The 21,495-nt window shown below is 40.0% G+C and overlaps 1 long non-coding RNA gene across 1 annotated transcript in view; it reads left to right on the top strand.

Annotated features, from left to right (window-relative positions):
• The window catches only part of LOC137498546 (uncharacterized), a 41,292-nt gene extending 20,566 nt beyond the window's left edge, over window positions 1-20,726 (top strand). The window contains exons 2-3 of the long non-coding RNA XR_011017825.1: window positions 1,831-1,906; window positions 20,257-20,726. This is a non-coding gene — a long non-coding RNA (uncharacterized lncRNA). The remainder of the gene's footprint in view (window positions 1-1,830; window positions 1,907-20,256) is intronic.
• The last annotated feature ends 769 nt before the right edge of the window (window positions 20,727-21,495 follow it).

Here is a 21,495-nt window from a genome sequence, read left to right as displayed (position 1 = left end):
CTCAAATAATATGTAGAAAATGCAAATATACTTAAATTAAAAGTATTTGTTGTTCGCAAATTCATACAAAATTTATATATGAGGAATGCAATTAGGAGCCACTTCCTGACAATATTGCAACGAAGGTCCTCAAACCAATACCGGTACTTGACAGGCATGCAGGAAATGTTAAAAAATGGCATTTATTTCATGAAGAATTTCATAACAAAGCCTTTAAGTCGGAAACTGTTAAAATTATCGTTCCCATTACGCAGCAGAATATTTACAGGTATTTGGCGTTTATTATTAAAACAGTTATTTATTGAAAGGTGCAATTAATATTTTCTTATTCCTGTAAGTGAGTCATATCTATTAATTCAATTCAAATGTGATGAATTATTATGAATCCCCGCCAATAAAACCCTATGGTTTAACAGGTCTAAACAATGCGATCTAGCGGTGCATTCTCAAACAACGCCGAGCCGCTTCTCAGAACGGCTCTTTCACGGCCTTCAACGCCCATGCGGTGGAAAAGATGGCTCTTCCCAGACTGAACACAAGCTTAGACGTAGACGAGAGTTTTAATGAATTATATGCGGATAAGTAACCGGATTGCCCCAGTGATGTTGACGAACGCGAGTTCGATGTTGAAAGCTATTCTGACAAAAGTGCCTCGGTTGATAATAATGATGTACGCCCTCCAAAACAATGTGAAGTAGCCTAGAGGTGGGTGAGAACGAGGCTGAAAGTGATGTTGTGAGTGTGAATGGAAGTATATATCTATTTCTTCAGATGAGTGGGTAGAAAATAATAAATCAACGACTTTAGAGGATTTCCCAGGAGATCCTAGCAAAGCGGTAAGACTTGATGAACCTCAAAATATTGACGAAGTAGTAGGGATTATTTGTCGTGATGATTTCTTTGAACTTGTTTGCCGAGCAGACGAAATTGTATCACCAGCAAACTGCTTCATCGAACAAAATAACCCTTAAGAGCTTGAAGTGGACAGATGTAACTAGTAGTGAAATACGATAATTTTTGCTTTGTTTATATTGATGGGACAGATAAAAAGTCATTTGGAAAGACTACTGGTCAACTGATTAATCATTGAAACCGCCATATACAGTGAGTAGAAATAGATTTGAGCAGATACCACACCAGGAAACATAATTAGAACTCTTACCAAAGGTCTCCTATAAATTTCACCATAATCAGTACAAGGTTAGTGAAGCTAGACCCAACTGTTTATGCGCATGCACTGTAGCAATAAGTTACACAGAAAATGGCCGGGCACAGGGGTTGAGCAGTCTGATGATCATCCGGTCCGCAATATGTTAAAGACCTCCGTTTGAACGAAAAGGGAATGTCAAACAATTTCGTATCATTTGACAAGTTTACTCTCCGGTACTTGGTTTATTCTTTACAAATAATAACATATATGCATTGTGTTCTATTTTACAACATTCTCTATAACTGCAACAAAATATTGGATGATTGATGAAACTGTGAAAACATTTTTGGTCGAATAGAATTTATCGTGTAAATGGAAAGTTAAGACATAGGCTGTGTACTGAAGCATAAAACTTTCAATTTAGAGTACAAATCGCCGCTGCGCTTGCTAAAACAGCTATGTGAAATATTTCAGCTTAGAAATTTGGCCGACAAGGTTCACCTAAGGTTCAATATTGTGCGAGTAATTTCAAAGAGTTTTCACCCATGATGACGTATGTGTTGCGGGTTAGTATTTCTCCAACTACATTATCACATAGCGGTTTTGAACGGGCGCAACAATGAAATATAATGTGACATATTTTTATTATTTCAATATGGGCTATGAATATTTCGTCATAGGTGGCGATCGTACGAGGAACATGCAGTTCGGAGCAGCATGTTGGATTCCTGTCACCATCCACCACTTCAGCGAAAGGTAAAATTTCATATTTCTTTGTTTCAATTTTTGTTTTGTAAAGTAACGCTTCTGGTGCAGCATCCGAGCTTTTTTCTTCGACTCTTGTAAGTGAAGTCTACTACCATTGTTGTCTTTAACCCTCGACTAGAATCTCCAACAAGGGAACTCTTTGGGTAGGTTTATTAAGAAGGAAGCCATACTTTCCAGTGCCGAATTAGTAAAATGTAACATAAAACTTTCTAGTCTGTCTACGCACAACAATTTCAATATAAATTATAACACTATAAATATACTTGTAAAAATACACACTATTATACAAAGAATGACGTGTTTCTACAAGAACATCCTCAGATTCTATCAAATCACTTAAAACATGCATATATATGTACAGTATTGTTGCGTAAACTTGTCAATGATAGAGAATTAGGTGATAATATGAACAAGTATTGAAAAATAATGATTTACAAGTATCAGTATAACGATGGTAGGTAAGTAAAGAAGTTCTTTTTCATAAGCTAATTGCTTCGATCCACCCAGCTATATTTCAGCAACTAATTGTAATACTACCGTTGATTTTAGAGCAAAATTGTTATTATTACCATTACAATTAGAATATGTTAATTTCACTGAAATTCGTCTGGCTCAACCCATTTTTCTATTTATTATTTTTACTAGTGGTTTAATGTCGCGTGACGCATCGAAGGTTTTCGACGCACAGAAGGGGAAGGGCTACAGTTGGGAAGGTAGCAGGCGTGGCCTTAATTAAGGCAGTTAGCTGGTGTAAAAATGGGAAACTAACGGTAAAACATCTTCAGAGCTGCCGGCCAGAGTATAAGGATTTTTGAACCCGCTTTCTCACGAATACATCCTTACAGGTATGCAACCTGAACAAGTCCAACCTAAATAGTTCCCTGATAAGTGGGAAGTTTCATTTGTATCCATTTTGACAGCTGATTCTGGCATATTACTAAATATCTCAGTTAATTTGGCCTTCTTCTTCTTCTGTGCTCGAGAATGCGAGATTGAATCCCGAATAGTCGGTTGGCATTTCAGTGTTGTGTTTACTGGCATGTTGAAACTTCCGTTTTGGAAAAAGGTAGTTCAGATGATCTTAAACGCATTATACATCTGCATCTGATGTAAGCCGGAAGATACAATATAAAGTAAGAAATCGTGATTCTATCTTCATTCAGCATCTTCGTACGTACTTACTTCCGAAAAATACAGAATTAATTTCTCACTATATTGTAGAATGGAAACATAATAACTGTTTTCTTCTTCTTGCTACAAACTAACACAATCAACATATTAAGCTCCGCTGGCAGTTCAGTTTTCCTGTCTTATAGCGGGTTCCATAGTAGTCTTTCAATGTTCAGTTTTGTTTATTGTTTTTCAGAATACCGTGGAAGCAGCACCGATACCCAGCCGCTATAATCAACATACTGTAGAACATGATTATCCTTCCAGAGGAGTGAGGAAGGGTGCTATAAGGATTTTATTGCAATAAAAACCGAGCGAGTTGGCTATGCGGCTGGACCCTGCAGCTGCTAACTTCATTCGGGAGATAGTGGGTTCGAGCCCCGCTTAGCAGCCTTGAAAATGGTCTTCCAAAGTTTTCCATTTTCACGCCAGACAAATGATGGAGTTGCATATTAATTAAGGCCACGGTATCTTCCATCCCAGTCATCTCCCATAATCGCCACATGACCTGTCTGAGTGAGCGAAACGAAAAACTAATAGATATAGTGAAAATTTTCTGAAATATCTCCTACTAAGAGCCTACCTTACCTAACGAATATTCTAAGAACCTCATTAAACACACATTTTGTACCTCCAATTACAGCCCGCGAATCGCCATAGGTGGTGCCCTATAACATGTGGCCCATGTGTCAGCAAATAGACCCTAACACATACAGTTATATAATATGTAGAAGTGGATAGCCAGCAAAACATACTTTCTAACCGCATATAATTTTTAGATTTATAGAGGAGTAATAATAACACAATTAATTACGATTACTATGAATGGAAAAGTTAGGATAAATAGGGAGTCGACAATAACAGAAAGAATATCAAATTAATAAGTAAAGAACGTCAAGTGAATACTACTACCGTAGCTTAAAGGAAATATTTTTCTAATAATTATGAAGCAAAATGAAATTATTTTAATATTACTATGTTACAATGTATGCCTTTGCTGGCCGGACCTAGTGTTTGCAGTGCACTATGTCTTTTGGTATAGGCTAGGGCAATTTTGTTACTTTCATTGACCTGTCATAGTCTTATCCTTGGCTCTGACAATATGAAAGTGACTGAGGTAAGAGCGATGCTAGTAATGCCATTCCTTATGCAGCCAGTCCCTGCTATGAATGGTGTGAAAATGTTGCTCATAGGGTCGGTTGATGCATGCATTTCAGTGGGTTTGGCAGACTGGTATGTAATAGCAACTTCTGGCTCGGTGAGGAAAGCAACGAGAAACTACCTCACTCCTCATTTCCCTAGTACGCCTCTTCAGTGGTTGCCTAGGCCATCTATGACAGCTGATGGCGGAGCTGTTGAGGATCCAACCAGCCTTCGGGCTGACGGCTGAACATACATACATGTTACAATGTGAGTTCACTGAAAACGATGTTGCTAAGTTATCTATTTTTAGGAACAATGCATAATCTTAAATGAGGAGACTAAAACGTAAATGGGATAGCCTAAGATACATTTAAAATATAATTTTTAGTTTCATTCACACATCGTTCACAAATATATCCATTCAAGTCACTTGTATGTAAGATATTCTGGAGGAATTTACGTAGACTGTCTAAAATATCCTAGACGAGCAAGACTACTTAATATCTACCGGGATCGTATTCTATAAACTTAAAGCAGTGACCAGGAAGGAATGGTTGTAGGCATTTGTTCAGTGCGGCATTATTTCAAGCAGTGATCCAGAACGAATATTAATTTCGTAAAATTAATAACTGTATGATAAGTAGCCACTGGCGTGATCAATTCTTATTCAGTTGTGTTACTAAACTACGCAGAAGTTCTTCCGACATCGAAATTAAGAATAACCACTACATATTATAACCTAGCGCCGAAATGCCATTTTCAATGTGTTTATAGTTTGACCACGTAAGTTTATATCTTGAATATCGAGACACCTGATTTTACTATATACATTTTCGAAGATCATGTTACACCTGTGGAATATTTTCGTGATTTTTTAAGTTCAATTCATTAACTTCCTATTAAGATTGCGGATGTATAGAACAAGGTAGAAAACTTAGAGAGAGACAGATCAGTGGAAACAGGACAAACTTCCGTAATTAGGCGTTCTTTTTGTGAATGATCTTTTCGTGGAGAGAGAGGAATTGCTGTACAAGTAAGGTGCGCACATCCCGAAGACAGTGTGATGTCAGGCACGCACATCATTTCTTATGCAACCGAACAACATTCGATATTAACACCTAACGAACGTGTTGATTCCCAGACAACCGGGAATGCTAATTTATTTGAAAAAAAGTTCACAAGATCCTCGGGAAATCAAATGCCAGTTTTTTCGGGGTTAGATGGGTGTATCCATTCATATGAGTCGGTCTCTTCCTGATCAACACCGCGAATGATCGCTTCAAAATCACACGGCTCATGTAACTCAAACAGATATAACCGATTCAGTCACTAGCAAAAATTTCCATCTTAGCGACGACGGCGCTATATCATACAATTCTTCTCTAAAGTACAAAGAAGAAATTCGTGTATGGAAATTAAAAATTGAACATGTCAACGATGATAACTATAATAAATTTGTACAAGATTTTGCATTATTCCTGTTCACGTCTATTAACCTTCTGTCCGGTCCCAAACACACAGCGAGCAAATTTTATGAGGCTATATGTAGAAACGTTTAGTCCTTAGTGAAAACCACCATACCCACTCGTCAAATCCACAGCGTGCAAATAAACGAAAAAAGGCGAAACAAATATAACTATGAACTCAATACCAGCTCTACAATCAGAGACGGAAGACAGTGACGCGGGTGTCGGAAAACAAGTCCTAGATATGTAAAACTATTCTTAGAAACATCCGTAGTTTCTTTTCCGATACCTTTTTACTATAACAATTTATAAGAAAGGGAAATTTACCCTTCTAAAATCACTGAAGCGGAGTGTGTGGAGAGTGACGAAACGTTCGTGTCCACCGTGTCGAAGGAGGAAATTACTGGTGCCATCCATCATACCGCAGTAGGTACTGTAGATACCGCACGGGGCACAGAGCACAAATAGCAACCAGAATGCTACAAATTGGCGAGATTCCCGTATGTCTACGGAATGCACGTAGAATTTTGTTGCATAAGAAACTGGTGCCCCATCACCATCTTTTAATCATTAGGAGGGTAGTAGAGAGGGCATACGACAGTCGCCTACGTGAGTACACCCGCTACAATGAACACCAGCGAGGATTCTGTTCAACTCCAGGCACCGTTATTGATACTTCCATTCTCGGCGCATTGTTAACATCTGCTAAACAGAGGAAAGATGACGTGACGGTAATTTGTTTGGACATTCGAAAGGCATTTGACAATTTCAGCAACAGCCACCTACTAAAAACTCTGCAGTCCGAAGGAACACCTTCATAACTTGGGGACGTAATTTCCAACCTACAGACTGGGAACGTCACTCAAATCGAAACGCAGAAGGGTATTACCATGACGAATAGAAGACCCAAGAGTGACGACTCAGCCGTTATAGCATGGTAGTTTGTGGCCCCGCCACTGCAAGCACTGCAAGCGATTCTGTCCAACACGTGCTCCAGTAGTTCCGGCAAGCCGGGTATAAGAAAGTGCGGGATACGTTACTGTGCGAAATATTTCAGTCAATAAGTTGAATTTTCTTTGCTTTCAATTCCTAAACTCAGTTCATTGTGTGTTGTGTACTTAAAGCACGCATCTTATGTGGCTTGATTAAATTAATAGTTCAACATGCTGTACTGTTTTGTGCCTGGCTGTAAGTCAGACTATGCGAAAGTGATAATAATATGCGATTCTTTTCACCACCGAAGGATAGAAATACATTTGAAAACTGGGCCAGAACTATTCCACGAAAGGATACTGTGTTAACGCGTAATAGTAGAATTTGTAAAGTTAATTTCTCTGATGATTTGATAGTAAAATCAGGTACTTTTGTAGTGAATGGTGAAAAAGTGGCTATATCTTGTGTGAGATGGAAATAATGTCTAGGAGCAGTGCCTCACATTTTTCCTAATTTGCTGAAATACCTTTCAAGTGAGATTAAGTCCCGTGAAACTCCCAACAGGAAAAAGAACCTAGACACCACCAGGAAAAGTAGAAAAAATTGAAGACGCGAGCGCAGCAGCGAATGGAGAATTAAAAGGTCAGAATGTTGATCAAAATTTGGGCTATTCTAGTGTATGTACTTTCTGATCCAGAAAAGACAATATTATAGCTCAAAAGGCGCCCAAAATGCTAATCGAAATTTAATTCGAGCTAGAACCCTATAAAGCAGATTTTAAATATAGGAGGAAATTGCGAACCTAAAAGGGAGATGATCTTGACCTCGTATGTTAATCAGATGGGTATGTTAGCCCAGAATGTGGAAATGCATAGCAAGACAGTGAAACAATCAGTGAAAACTGCAATTAAGCAAAATAATGTGGTTCATGATGCAGTAAATATCGAAGTGTGGGAAAGCTCTGTACCTGAATTTGATAGCGCTGTTCAAAACTCTTCGATTGAGAAGTGTTTAGTGTACGTTGTTAATTACTCTTCTAAATTTATTAAGTGTTCGCCCTGTGCCCATTCTCTACATGACAACAATCAAAGTACTTTTTCAGTTCTCACTGAAATAAAAGCCTACCTTCAAGCAATAATGAATTGTTTTTAACACGCCCTTCGAAAAGTATATGCGACATTATTTTCCGGGCCGAGAAAGTAATTAGTGGAAAACTGAACTCAAATTCGATGTGGGGCGAAATACTTTTTGATTGTATCTATTCCATAGACAGCATTTCAGTTGATCCTTCAGGAGCTGGCTGTTGTCTTCAACATGTTATGGATATAATCCCCAGACTTGTTTATCATTACCTGAAGTGCCGATTTTTCTTCAGAATGAAAGAAATCCGGCGAGATTTACAATCTCGAACATCCGCCAAATCTTCACGCAAGCTTTCGAAAGTCCAATAACCGACAAACTGAGTTGGTAAGTTGGGTATTGCCCTTAAATTGTTCAAGGGTGTTTGTTTTAATATGCTGAGAGTTATGTGTTATTTATTGTTATGTGCATACTCGAGTAATTTGTGCTTTTCGCAATATGTGAGGTTGTAGCTCTTATTTCCGTGTATGATTCTTTTTCCATTGCACCCTGCCGTGGTATTGCAATTGTAATCTCTCATTGTTTTTAAAAGAAAGTGTATGTACTTATCAGTTACGGAGTAATACGTTTCCTCTGGCACATTCCTAAGACCAGCTGATCGGTACTGTGGACATAGCCCAATCTAGCGCTGTCTGGCGGGGTGCGCTTGAACTCGATGAGTCCCCACACTTGTTCTTCTATTCGTCATGGTTTGTAGTACAAAACCTATACCCACAAAGTGAGGTGTGATGCAGGGATGCCCATCATCACAAGCCTTCTATAACCTAGCTGTTGACCATATCTTCGACGAGCTAAGCGAAGATAGTCTCTCGCGGCATTACGTGGTATCTCTGTCACCCGAACTACCACCTGTAACCATAATGGGTGTTGCTGACGAAACCATCATCGTCGGGAAGAATAAAGAAGCAGACTTAGATCTTACTCGGCTACCCTGCAGGAGGTTTGAAGAAACTGGACTTGACATGAATCCTCAGAAGTGTACAGGGATATGTGTAATCCGAGGCGAGTTGAAGCAAGTGTCGTTATCCGCGGAGGAAGGCTGTAGGATTGGCTTAATTGTCGACGGCGAACAAATTCGTAACTTGGAACTACCATTAGGGACACACTAGTGTTCGACGAGACTGCCATAATGAAAGATCTTCACAATAAGCTCCAATTCTAACATAGTTGCCATTGCTTAAGGAAGACCAAAACACATAGCCCTGAATTATTCTATCTGTCCCAACCTAATTTTTCGTTTCCTGACATGCAGTTTCAAGAAAATAGCACAGAAATTTTTATCCGATAGCGATAAAATTATTAGAAGTGCAACAAAGGAGATACTGGATTTGCCGACGGATTCTCCAAATGGCATGCTGTAGACTGAAAAGAAACACAAAGAACTCGCTCTTTTTAAAACCTCGTGGGAAATCTACCTACAATGCATTAACGTCTGCAACATCTTACTTAAGAATAAAAATCCAATCACTATTGCTTCGAGGGATTCTCACGTGGAGAATCAGGAATGTATAAAACGTGTCAAAATAACAAACGCCGATACTCGGAAAATAACCACCAATAACGGTCTCTACGATACGAAGGAGATACCTCAAATGCTACAAGACCGTGAATTTAGCTCCTGGTGTTTACTACCGCAAAAAGTACTCGGAGTGAAACTTTTTATAAGTACACTCCAGCAAACTATTGAGTGCGAGATCATACCTTTACCGGACTGTCTTGTAACGAGTGGAGTGATGCTGTAAATATGACTGCTAATGTTTCTGCGGTGCGCTAGGTGGCAGGCAGATACCTGGACAACAACATCTCCGACATTTCCTCGGAGAGAAACAAACTCTTGGTCAGGTCCTGGGATTCTGCAGACACGGAGTACTCCTAAGGAACAACCGGCACCAGCAGATCGGATCCTTCATTGCCTCGAAACAATATTCGACGGAAATTTAAAGAGCTTAAACGTATTCAAGCAGACACTGATTTATTTTAAAAAACGCATTTAGGTTCACCACTGAAAGAAGAAGATGAAGAGAAGCACAAACAAGAAAAGCATAAGGAGAAGAGAAGCAGGATGAGGAAGAGGAGAAGCAGGATATGGATGAAGAATAGACGAGGATGAGGAAGAAGAACTTAACGGTACTTCACCATCTAAGCGTGTTAAGTTTTTAACTACAGATGTTAATGCAGAAATACCTACAACATCAACACAAGATCTACCTTCTTTGTCAGTGGTTATGATCACGCCCGAGTATCGTAATCAGTTTAGAACAGTTCACAGATAATTGACATCATAGCCATTACAGACAACAATTCTCAGGGATTCATTTTAGATCCGAATGTCACTTTTGAGCACCATGGCGGTCAGCCAGAGGAGGTTAATCCAGAAAAGATGAAAAAATACGGACCCACTTGTAACTTTTTGATGATAATAATAAATAAAATCATATAAATAAAAATATGTAAATAAATAAAAAACTCAAAAACGTAATAAAATTAATAAACACAATTAACCGAAATGTCCGTAGTATGGGCGCCACAGTTCACCTGAATGGATCCCTCGAATTTTTTACAGAGCATGATAAATTTTATATCCCAGGGCGTGTACATAATGCTGCGTACTGGTACATCTGCTGCAGACCTTACCTAACCTCCTGAAAACGACTAAATAGGTAGGAACTGCACCTAGGTTCATCAATAACTCCACTGATTTTAAAATAGCTAACTATATTCTTAACAAAATCCGCGCATGAGCACCTCATCAAGACACAAAATTATACAACACATAAAATATTGCTGGAAGACTCCATATTTACAACAACAATAATAATAATGAAAACAGTGGGAAAACGAAAGTGAGAACTAAGCTACCATTTGTAGATAGTCCGATGAACAATGTACATGTATGAAGATAAATACCCTTCACTGTCTCTATATCAATTCGACTTACCGATTCTCATAATCGGCAGTTATCACATCACACAGATACTGTACCTTGTAATACTGTGTTCACATATTTTAACACTTGTTGTAAAGATATATACACACGTCTGTCGATCCTCAACATAAATTATGGAAAGTCTGAGATAGCTTTCACCAACATATAAGGCCAGACCTCCACAAGTACTAACAACACTTAATGCGTACGCCCTCCACAATTTGTTGATCAGTCACTTTCCACGAACATAACCAGACTACGCTCCACGAACGTTTGAAGTCCAGTCCATTGCAGCCGTGTCACTCGAGTACCGTCTATCAGCACCACTTCCTTCCCGTACAGTGTGTCAGTTGTCGTTCCTTCATACAGTGTTACTGCTTGTAGTTGTAGTAGTTACATTACAAAGTCCCTGGTTGCCGCCGTATGGTCAACCTTTATAGACATCAACATCCCCCTTCTCTCAGATGATACGTCTGGATTGGTGCTTGCCCGCCAATCATGAGTGAACCTCTTGTCAAGACATGCCCTGAACTTCTCCTTGCTCCCAAGAGATAAACAAACTCTGGGGTTTATTACATGAGTCAACGAACTTCCCTAATACAACAACAAGCTCATCTCATCAGGCTGGGATATATACATGACTCATGGAATTACCCGACACAAGTACATCACAACAAACACTGGAGTAGCCACATGACTCACCCAAATTACCAGGGTTATTAAAGCACTGTTTTCCCACTCGTGCAAAACAAATTACTCATACTTACATATGTGGATATCTTCCAGCTTACAAATATAAATGGCAAAATATACAAATGAAATACTGATAATGATAATAATAATAATAATAATAATAATAATAATAATAATAATAATAATAATAATAAATCGAATACTGACAATAATATCTCTAACTTCTACATATATTTCGGGGGTGTGATATATGTACTATCACACACTATCCCTTACTACAAATCTAAATACCACCTTCAAGACATTGAAATAATATGGATAATGGTTGGTGCTCGTGGTACGGTATCTCGTCTTTTTTCCGCCACGTGGAAGCGCTTCCTACTTCCAAAGAAGCTCATCCCCGAAATCGTTATTATTTAGAGTTATCCCTAATTCATAGCACATCATAGACAAAACTGCACATGTTTTACCTTGTTTAATGGCAGCCTGTTTATGCAATTTTAGGTTGAATTAATTATTATTGTTAAGTTGGGAACAAAACAAAAGCCAGAGGGTTCCAGGAAGGAGATTGTGTTGTTGTTATATTTTTCAGTTTCTAATATAGCATCCCTGAATGCCACCCATTCTCTTTCTATATCCTGAACCTTCTTTCTGTCTTTTGTACTTCTGTAGTTCTGTACATCTCTCTGATTTCATCGCCTTGAAGATTTTATACCCTTATTCGTCTGTAGACAGATTTCACTTTCTTCATCCTAGGCTACAGTGACTGTATCCTAGGCCTAGAGACACTTAGCTCGCTACAGGTCAGAAGACTGTCTGACCGAAGCATCCAAAAACAGCTACTAACTGAGATAATTCTAGTCATAATTCCTCCAACAGGAAAATTCCGTGCCAACAGACCTACCCCGCTGTGTGGTGCTTTCAAGGGGAGGAACCACCCACAAAAGTTCGACGAAGTGGGAGCTCCGGAAAGAAGATGGTGGCAACTTTGGTCAAGCGGGCCCCGGGTTCGATTCCCGGCCGGGTCGGAGATTTTAACCTACATTGGTTAATTCCAATGGCTCGGGGGCTGTGTGTGTGCCGTCTTCAGCATTAGAATACATCACTTGTAGGACTCCAACCTCACAGAAGCGCATTGTCGTGATGCAGCAGAAAGTGCCCACTTTTGAACCTTGGGTGCTGTGACCTCCAAGTGGCGAGGACTTTGGGAAGACAGTCATTTACATTCCATTCAGCATTGACTGTACGACGTGTGTCCAAGGTTACAGAGGTGAGATGCCCCATTTTCGTTTAAAAAAAGTTGCGAGGGGTTGCGCGCGCATGATCCAAGGTCGAAAAACATCACTCTTTCAAATGAAAATAATCCCATTGACCTCAGAATTACGGTTTACGCGCTGCTAAAAACTTTCGGCATAACCTTCGTAATGCATGTATTATAATGTTAATTGATTCGAGCTTTTTTTGATATTGATGTTGTGTTTAGTGTTTGTACTGACCCATTTTTTTGCTTCTTTTTATATCAGTCACTTGACAAGTTGTGTGAAATTTTCTATGGGAAATCCAATTAATGCAATGCCATTTTGTTCAAAGACCAGCACACTAACCATTTATCCATGGAGCCGGACACCAATAATAATAATAATAATAATAATAATAATAATAATAATAATAATAATAATAATAATAATAATAATAATAATAATATTGATCTTACGTCCCACAACCACCTATACTGTTTTTGGATCCGCTGAGGTGCCGGAATGTTGTCCCGTAGGAGTTCTTTCACGTGCCAGTAAGTCTAGTGACACGTTGTTGACGTATTTGAGCACCTTCAAAAATCACCGGACTGAGCCATGATTCAATCTACTAAGTTGAGCTGAACTACTCAGTCCGGAAATGAAATGGCATATGGCTTTTAGTGCCAGGATGTGTCCGAGGACTTCGGCTCGCCAGGTGCAAGTCTTTTGATTTGACATCCGTAGGCGACCTGCACGTCGTGATGAGGATGAAATGATGATGAAGACGAACACCCAGTCCCCGTGCCAGTGAAATTAGCCAATTATGGTTAAAATTCCCGGCCCTGCCGGGGATCGAACCCGGGACCCCTGTGACCAAAGGCCAGCACTCTAACTATTCATGGAGCCGGTACTCAGTCCGGTATATATTAGTGCAGTAGTAGTAGTAGCAGTAGTTGTAGTAGTAGTGGGCAAAATACATTTGTTTAACTAGTCTTAAAATTGACCCCCTCACGTTGCAAAATTATGCGTTTACCATTGAAGTGATTTATCAGTGTTGTGCACTAGGCCTATGCAAACGAAATACTGCTTCACTAAGTTAAAGAATCATTCAAAATTTCAAATATTTTTTAAAACCAAGTAATGATTCTATTTTATAACGCTCAGGTTTCCTCTCGTCCGTGAGTAAAACCATTGCTTCGGTTACCGCTAAATAGGGCCTCGGGTTCGATTCCCGGCCGGGTCGGGGATTTTAACCCTCATTGGTTAATTCCAATGGCTCGAGGGCTGGGTCTTCAGCATTAAAATTCATCACAGGTAGGGCCCCATCCTCACAGAGCACAGACGTATCGACGGATTGCTGCACATGCTGGGCACAATGTATCGGCGGGGTGTCTCTGCATTCAGCAGTGGTCTGTGGAACATTCCCACGTTCGTAGACCAGGCTCCAGGCGTCCGCGTAAGACGTACGTCAAGATCAACGCATTGTGCGAGCAGCAGTGGCCAGCCGAACATCATCCGGGAACGAAATCCGGTTACATGCTGCACCTGCTGTGTCACCACGGACCATTGGGAACCGTCTGCTTGAAGCAGGATTACGATCACGTGTGCCTCTGGCCAGGCTACCACCGACACCATGACACTGCCAAGCACGACTACTCTACTGTCGTAAAAGAGTCGATGGGAGAGGGGAGTGGTGGTGGTGATGATTATTGTTTTAAGAGGAAGTACAACTGGGCAACCATCTATATATATATAAATGTATGTATGTATGTATGTATGTATGTATGTATGTATGTATGTATGTATGTACGTATGTATGTAAATGACACATCTCCTAAACCACTCAAGCAAAATCAAAGAAATTTGGTACACCCATAACTTACTATCTGGAGACGAGCACTTTGGGGGTAAGCCATCCCTAGCACCGTTAGGGGTGGGGGGTCAGGGGGGTTATATATAAAATGAATAGAAAATAGTGTTGAATTCATAGTTTCCGGGTTCGCAGACATGAATAGTGACACGCCGGATTTTTTAAAAGTCCAAGTCAGCCCCTTTCGTGAAGGGGGGCGAGGGGGAGTGATATATAAAAATAATCGATAATAGCGTCGAATCCATTGATTTTGGGGTCTCTGAGATGAATAGTAACACTCCGGAAATTTTTAAAGTCCAACTTCAGCCCCTTTTGGAGTGGGGGGTCCGAGGGGGAGTGATATATAAAAATCCAAAACAGTGACGAATCTATAGATTTCGCGATCGCTGTGGTGAATAGTGACATTCCGGAATTTTTTAAAAGTCCAGCTTCAGCCCCCTTTGGGGTGGGGGGCGAGGTGTTAGTAATATATGAAAATAATCGAAAATAGTGTCGAATCTATAATTTTCGGGCTTGCTGAGATGAACTCGGGATATTTTTAAAGTACAAGTTCGGCCCGCTTTGGGGTGGGAGGCGTACAAATATTACCTACTATCTGGAAAATATACTGTGGGGGCAAGACGACTCTAGAACCCCTAGGGAAGGGGGTCAAGTATAACCTATATTAATAAATGGAAGTCAGTTTGAAAGGATCAATATACATAGTACACTGTACTGTATATATAAGTTAAGGTATACAAATTAAAATTGACGTGAATTAATGAGGCACTTCCAGGCATCCTAGAAACTTAAAACTTGGTACCAGAGAAGCTGATGACTTCAGGATCCCTAGGAAAATAGAAAATTTTCAAAATACTCTGAGGGGCCTCGCTGGGAGTCTCAAATTTGGGGCTCATCATAAGAACCCATTCGAATATATTTATCTTAAAAGATAACCTATAGGTTTCATAGGTTTAAAAGTTTCCTGAAAGTCCCAATTTTTATCCCTCCCCCCCCCAAATCAAGATGGCAGCATAATCTGCCAGACGAGCTAGAAAATTGAAATTTAGCTAAATTATAGCTTTTATCCCGTAACCGACGGAAAAATTACGAGATGTTTAAAATGTTTATTTTTATCCCCGAAAATATCGAAATATGGAGGCAATTTTAAAGACGGTGCAGGCCTTCCTTTTGAGGTATTTGGTGGCTAAACGGTAAATCGTATCACAAAACGGATGGCACATTCTCCGTTCAATTTGGAGTGATCTACAACTTTGGTCCTATGACTTTTTGTCGTATATTTATCCCTTATACGTTAAGTTTGGCTCTATTTCTGGATTGTACGTATTTTTTGCAATTTTTACACGTATAATTGGTAGTTTGATTCATTTATCCGAAAGATAGGATCATCGACTTCTACGTGAACCTTGGCCCACGCAGTAGCTATATGTGTACCAAATTCTGTTTGTAGCTGTCAAATATGTGTCCGAAAAGTAATTCACTGTGAGAAAACCTTACCAAAATTTCACCTTATTCAACCTTTCTAACTTAATCTTACCCACAAATAGATGAGATACGAGAATATATCATAGGACCAGCCATTTAGACTGTTATATATGGCGTCTTATCGTAGGCCTACAATCCTTTTGTCGATATGATGTACCTTTTAGAGCAGTTAATCTTCAAATGAAAGAAAAAATGCACATATTTTCGTATGTTGATCTATATTTATTCATTGAAGTCGATTTGTAACGATCCAGAAAAGGTGTGCGTGCCTTTGTAATTAATACTTTACAAATCGATAATGACTCTCAGCAGGAGTGCGTCTGCTATTGTAATCAGTGCTCCCCACATCGACTTTAACTGGCAGTAAGAATGGGGTCTTTCTCCAACTCCTGTGTACCATTATAATTATTTTCCTTCTCGATTTGACTGGCAGAAGGCTAGGGAACATGCATTTTTTTCAAAACTCCTTCACCCGATTGTGTTTGGTAGTAGGCTAGGGTGCTCGCCATTATAAACAAATTTACCCTCTAAAATGTGGTTGACGTTAAGGCATAGTGGCCTGCTATTATAATGAAAACTCAAAATCTCGATGTGAGTGGCAGTAAGCTGACTGGCATTAGGAAAAGGGGCCTGGCATTATATTGATAACAGCACCACTCAATTTTGACTGGCTGTAGGGAAGGTGCCTGCCATTACAATAAAAATTCCTCGATTGTTATCTGTCCGGAAGTAGAAAATGGAGCCTGTCATTGCAACGATAACTCCCCAAATATATTGTGACCGCGCAGCAGGCAATGGGGCCCACCATTATAATGAAAATTCCCAAATCGATTGCGAATGACAGTAGGTAAGTGGACATGCCATTATCGTACAACTCCGCAACTCGCTCTTTACATTAGAAACAACGTATGTGGACCACTCTATGCTGTTTCTCGGATAACGCTGTGAGACATTGAATTAAAAAAGATCTTATTCACTGCATGTACCGTAATTTACTTAGATATCCGTACACAATATAGAATACCGTAGCGAAGCACGGGTACATTTGCTAGTCCTCTATAAAACACTAATCAGAGAGAAGAAATGGAAGGGATGGGATTCGACACTTCGAAAAATGAAGGTATCGGTCAAAGGAAGACAAGGGCCACGAAGGGCGTGAAAATGAAAGACTCCCTAGGCCTCCATACGTAAAACCGTCGGAGTTGACCAAGAGAGGTCGGATAGGATAGATACAAGTCAGGAGCCTGACACAAGTAAGTGGAAGCAATGCCAGGACTCAGCTAAGGGCCCCATGATCGCCAACCCACGCTCCAAAGTTCAGAGCCCTGGGGTCCCTTTTAGTCGCCTCTTACGACAGGCAGGGGATACCGTGGGTGTTATTCTACCGCCCCCACCCACAGGGGGAAATTGGACAGGGGAATGGCGCTCTGTTGTCTTCAGTGACGGTAGTAGGTTCTGTCTGTCTACAAGTGATGGACGTACACGCGTACGGCGTAGACCTGGTGAGCGGTCTATTCCAGAGTGTATTCGTCCACGATACCTAGGTCCTACCCCAGGCTCCAAGGTGTGGAGGGGGGTCATCATATACAACTCGCGGTCACAGTTGGTGTTTCTGTAGGGTAACATAATCAGTGCTCGCTTTATTGCACAGGTAGTTGTCCCCGTGATACTACTATTTCTTCGACAGGAAGATTATGAGCATTTTCAGCAGAACAGTGCACGTCCACATACAGCTGGTGCGACGCAACGTTCTCTACGTGGTGTACAACAACTGCCCTGGCCAGCAAGATCACTGGATCTCTCGCCAATTATTGAACACGTGCGGGGAATGATAAAGCGGGGAACTTACGCATTCTCCAGAACCAGCAAGAACCATTACCGAATTGCATCAAAAGTTGCAAGATGTTTGGGATCATCTATCGCAGGATGCCATTCGGCTCCTTTGTGATCGTTTGCATGCGCGAATACACGCCTGCATTGCCGCCAGGGGCGTTACACTATTTTGATGCGTCTGTTTGGTCACCTTTTTCTGTGACATGTGTGTTTCATTTGGCCTGAATGTGTAATCATGTACTCTTCCAGTGACGAACCACCTATCTTATCGTTTAAATGACCTTGCCCTTGGGGATGTTGCATGTTTTTTTTTTTTTTCGGCAGTGTATCTTATAGCTGATTTCCTTAGATTTGAACTGAATTCTTTTCCCGATTACCGCGAGCAATTGGTTTTATAACCTGTACTTTGATCATATTTCGTAACTGATCTCTGACAAATATTACTGTATAAGGATATTTTAAAAACAGCTCTTATTTTGTAGTTCGCTACTCGTTGTTTGCATCCAACACTTCACCCGTCTAGAGAGTCACCGCACACCGCGTTGATTTATGTATTTCTATTCTCACAAGGTAAGGGTTTCGTTGTGCTAAAAACATTTATTGTATTTATTGTATTTAATATTGCATTATCAACCCTCTACTGCATACTGTTGCCGTTAGGCAACATATAACTTTTCACCTGTATAAATGGCTACAGACTGTGGACACACCTTCAACTGTACAGCCAATCAAACACACATACCAATACACCAGTGGTGCCTCTTTTTTACGTAACATTTGACAAAATAGCCCTACAACTAAAGGTACTCCTTCCACCCCGTTAACATTCACGCGTACCAACCACCGTTTATTTTACGTGGGCCCTCCCCCATCACATTACCACAGACTTCAGGAGTACCTCTGGCTCAATCTCAAACACAATATGCATGCGTAGCTATTATCACTTGTACTGTAATAATATTACCAGACAATTCCAATAAAAAGAGCGACGTTCAGTCTGATGTCTTAAAATAAAGAAAACAGACACTCAACAAAGGTATTAGGCCTATGACGAATTCATAACATTCCTGCAGTACATACTGTACAACAATCGCGAACATTGAAATGACGAGCAATAATACATGGTTGTATGTACGAAAAATGGCGTATACATGGCCTCCGATGAGGCCTTGTGCGGGTCTTTCGAGTTGACACCGTATATGCGAACTGCGCGTCCATGAGGATGAGGTCTATGATGAATTCTAATGATGAAGACGGCACACACGCCCAGCCCCCGGGCCATTGGAATTAACCATGAACATTAAAATCCCCGGCCCGACGAGAATCGAACCCGGGGCCCTCTGGACCAAAGGCCAGCACGCTAACCAGTTAGCCATGGAGCCGAAAATTGTATGTACTGAATGACAGCAATAAAAAATCGCAGGAATTAGCCTACTTCTAATTTTGGTCTGGTCTAAAACAAACTTAGACATTCAAAGAGTTCCTATCAAATATACTGTAAATGTCGATATTGCCGGGCTGAGTGGCTCAGACAGTTGAGGCGCTGGCCTTCTGACCCCAACTTGGCAGGTTCGATCCTGGCTCAGTCCGGTGGTATTTGAAGGTGCTCAAATACGTCAGCCTCGTGTCGGTAGATTTACTGGCACGTAAAAGAACTCCTGCGGGACAAAATTCCGGCACTTCGGCGTCTCCGATAACCGTAAAAGAGTAGTTAGTGCCACGTAAAGCAAATAACATTATTAAATGTCGAAACATTCGCAAAAGCAAAGTGCATTTTAATAAGTAAAACAAATTTTACTCACCTCTTAGACTATCCTGTGAATTCTTAGAATTCAAACACACGCGAACAATGCACACAGAAGTAATACAGCACGAAACTTGAAATTAAAAAAGGAAAATCTAATGCTAAAGCTAAAGCACTCGAATACTATACCTTGTAACCTAAATAACAAGCTGAACTGATTATAAAATAAAGCTAAACATATAACACATGAATCAACAGAATAACAACAACCAAAATACGAGATAATACAAACAAGGTACGCAGGTAACACAATGTTCACTTCTATTGCAACCAGAAAAGCGACTGAATCATGTGGAAAGGCACAGGTAAATTAGCAGCTGACGGAGCGATCGCAGCCCTCAGATATCAAAAACCGTCCCTTGTTGGACAACCTGTAAAGCACTAACTGCTTTATGTACATAAAACTGCCATGTTGTCCGATATTATTCAACATAAATTAAAATGTGCTCTCAAGGGAGCAAAATATAAAACCTAAAATATAAATAATAAATATATTTATATATAATTAAATATATATATGAATATAAAATATGACCTATTATGATTAATTATGCAAAGCCTAGTTGTTACAGTCTCCAAAAGACATTGATGACATTGTAAGCATTATAGTACTTAGGACTTTTCTCTTCTTTTACAGCTATGAATCGCCTGTGAAGTGATCTTGTTGGGGAAGTGAACCGAGATGTCAGATTTATGTCCATGGTGAAGATTTGTGACAGAGACCAAGTGAAGCCTACGGAGAACAGAACACGGTTCTAATCCTTGAGGAAGAAACAGCCACAATTATTAATTTTACATAATATTCAAATTGATCATTTTCCGGAATACTTATAAACAATGGATTAAAAGTGCCACGACCTTACTCTAACCATATATGTTTGTTGTGAGAATGTACAATTTCTAATAACACGTAATACATTATATGTCTACTGATAAAATCATACTTTTGAACACTCTATTGGAATCTTACTGTAGTGAATGCCGATGTCACACTGTATACTTAAAGAAATAATTTTGCATCAAGGACAATGTAGGCCTATGTATAATTCCAAGTTTCGGTTCTTGTAGCGTAACACATGAATGATTGTAGAAATATACCTTCATATTGTAAGTAAGAATATTTTATTCAACAGAATTACAAGAATAATTACGTAGGGCCCGGATGTTTATGCAGTAATATGTTACAGTGTAAACTTATTGAAGCGAGTGACATGTAGAGTCTACCTGCGCGACGGTAATGCTATGTGGTTTGCAAACCTCATAGCATTACCGTCGCGCAGGTAGACTCTACATGCCACTCGCTTCAATAAGTTTGCACTCTAACCTATTACCGGTACTGTATAAACACCCGGGCCGTAGTAATTAGAATATTAGAGATATAGGTATACTGAATCAACAGTTCTTAGAGAGTGTGCAAGAAGTAATTTCAAGTAAAACTATTGCCTTATTGCTCAACCGAGGTGAAGCTCTTTTCAGGAGACGCAGTGACGGCCGTGGCCGCACCCTTCGAACGCAATGTCGCGTTCAGTTTTACAACCGACCCTCAGCCAGGCGTGGTCTGGGAACGGAATCCATGGGCCGCAATGTGCGTTCAGAAATGTGGATGTTCATGTATCCGGCAGTTCAACCTCTCTCATCAGTTTAAAATTTAATAAATAGATGTGGAAATGAAAGTTTATCCTTTTCGATATAATACAACAATTTATTGGCAACGTTAAGATATTCTGATATTTTCATCAAACCTGTGCCTCTTTATCGGAAAAAGTTCCTCTATAAGCTCTTCTCCTTGTTGTATTTCTCTTTCCGCGCTTTTTAGATGCGAGGTCCAGACAATTCACAGGGTTGATCGGTACACGAGGTGACATGTTCTGAGTAA

The sequence above is a fragment of the Anabrus simplex genome, chromosome 1, assembly GCF_040414725.1.
Source record: "Anabrus simplex isolate iqAnaSimp1 chromosome 1, ASM4041472v1, whole genome shotgun sequence".
NCBI lineage: Eukaryota > Metazoa > Arthropoda > Insecta > Orthoptera > Tettigoniidae > Anabrus > Anabrus simplex.
The sequence above is the reverse complement of the archived record's forward strand: the minus strand, read 5'-3'. Positions and strand labels throughout refer to the sequence as shown.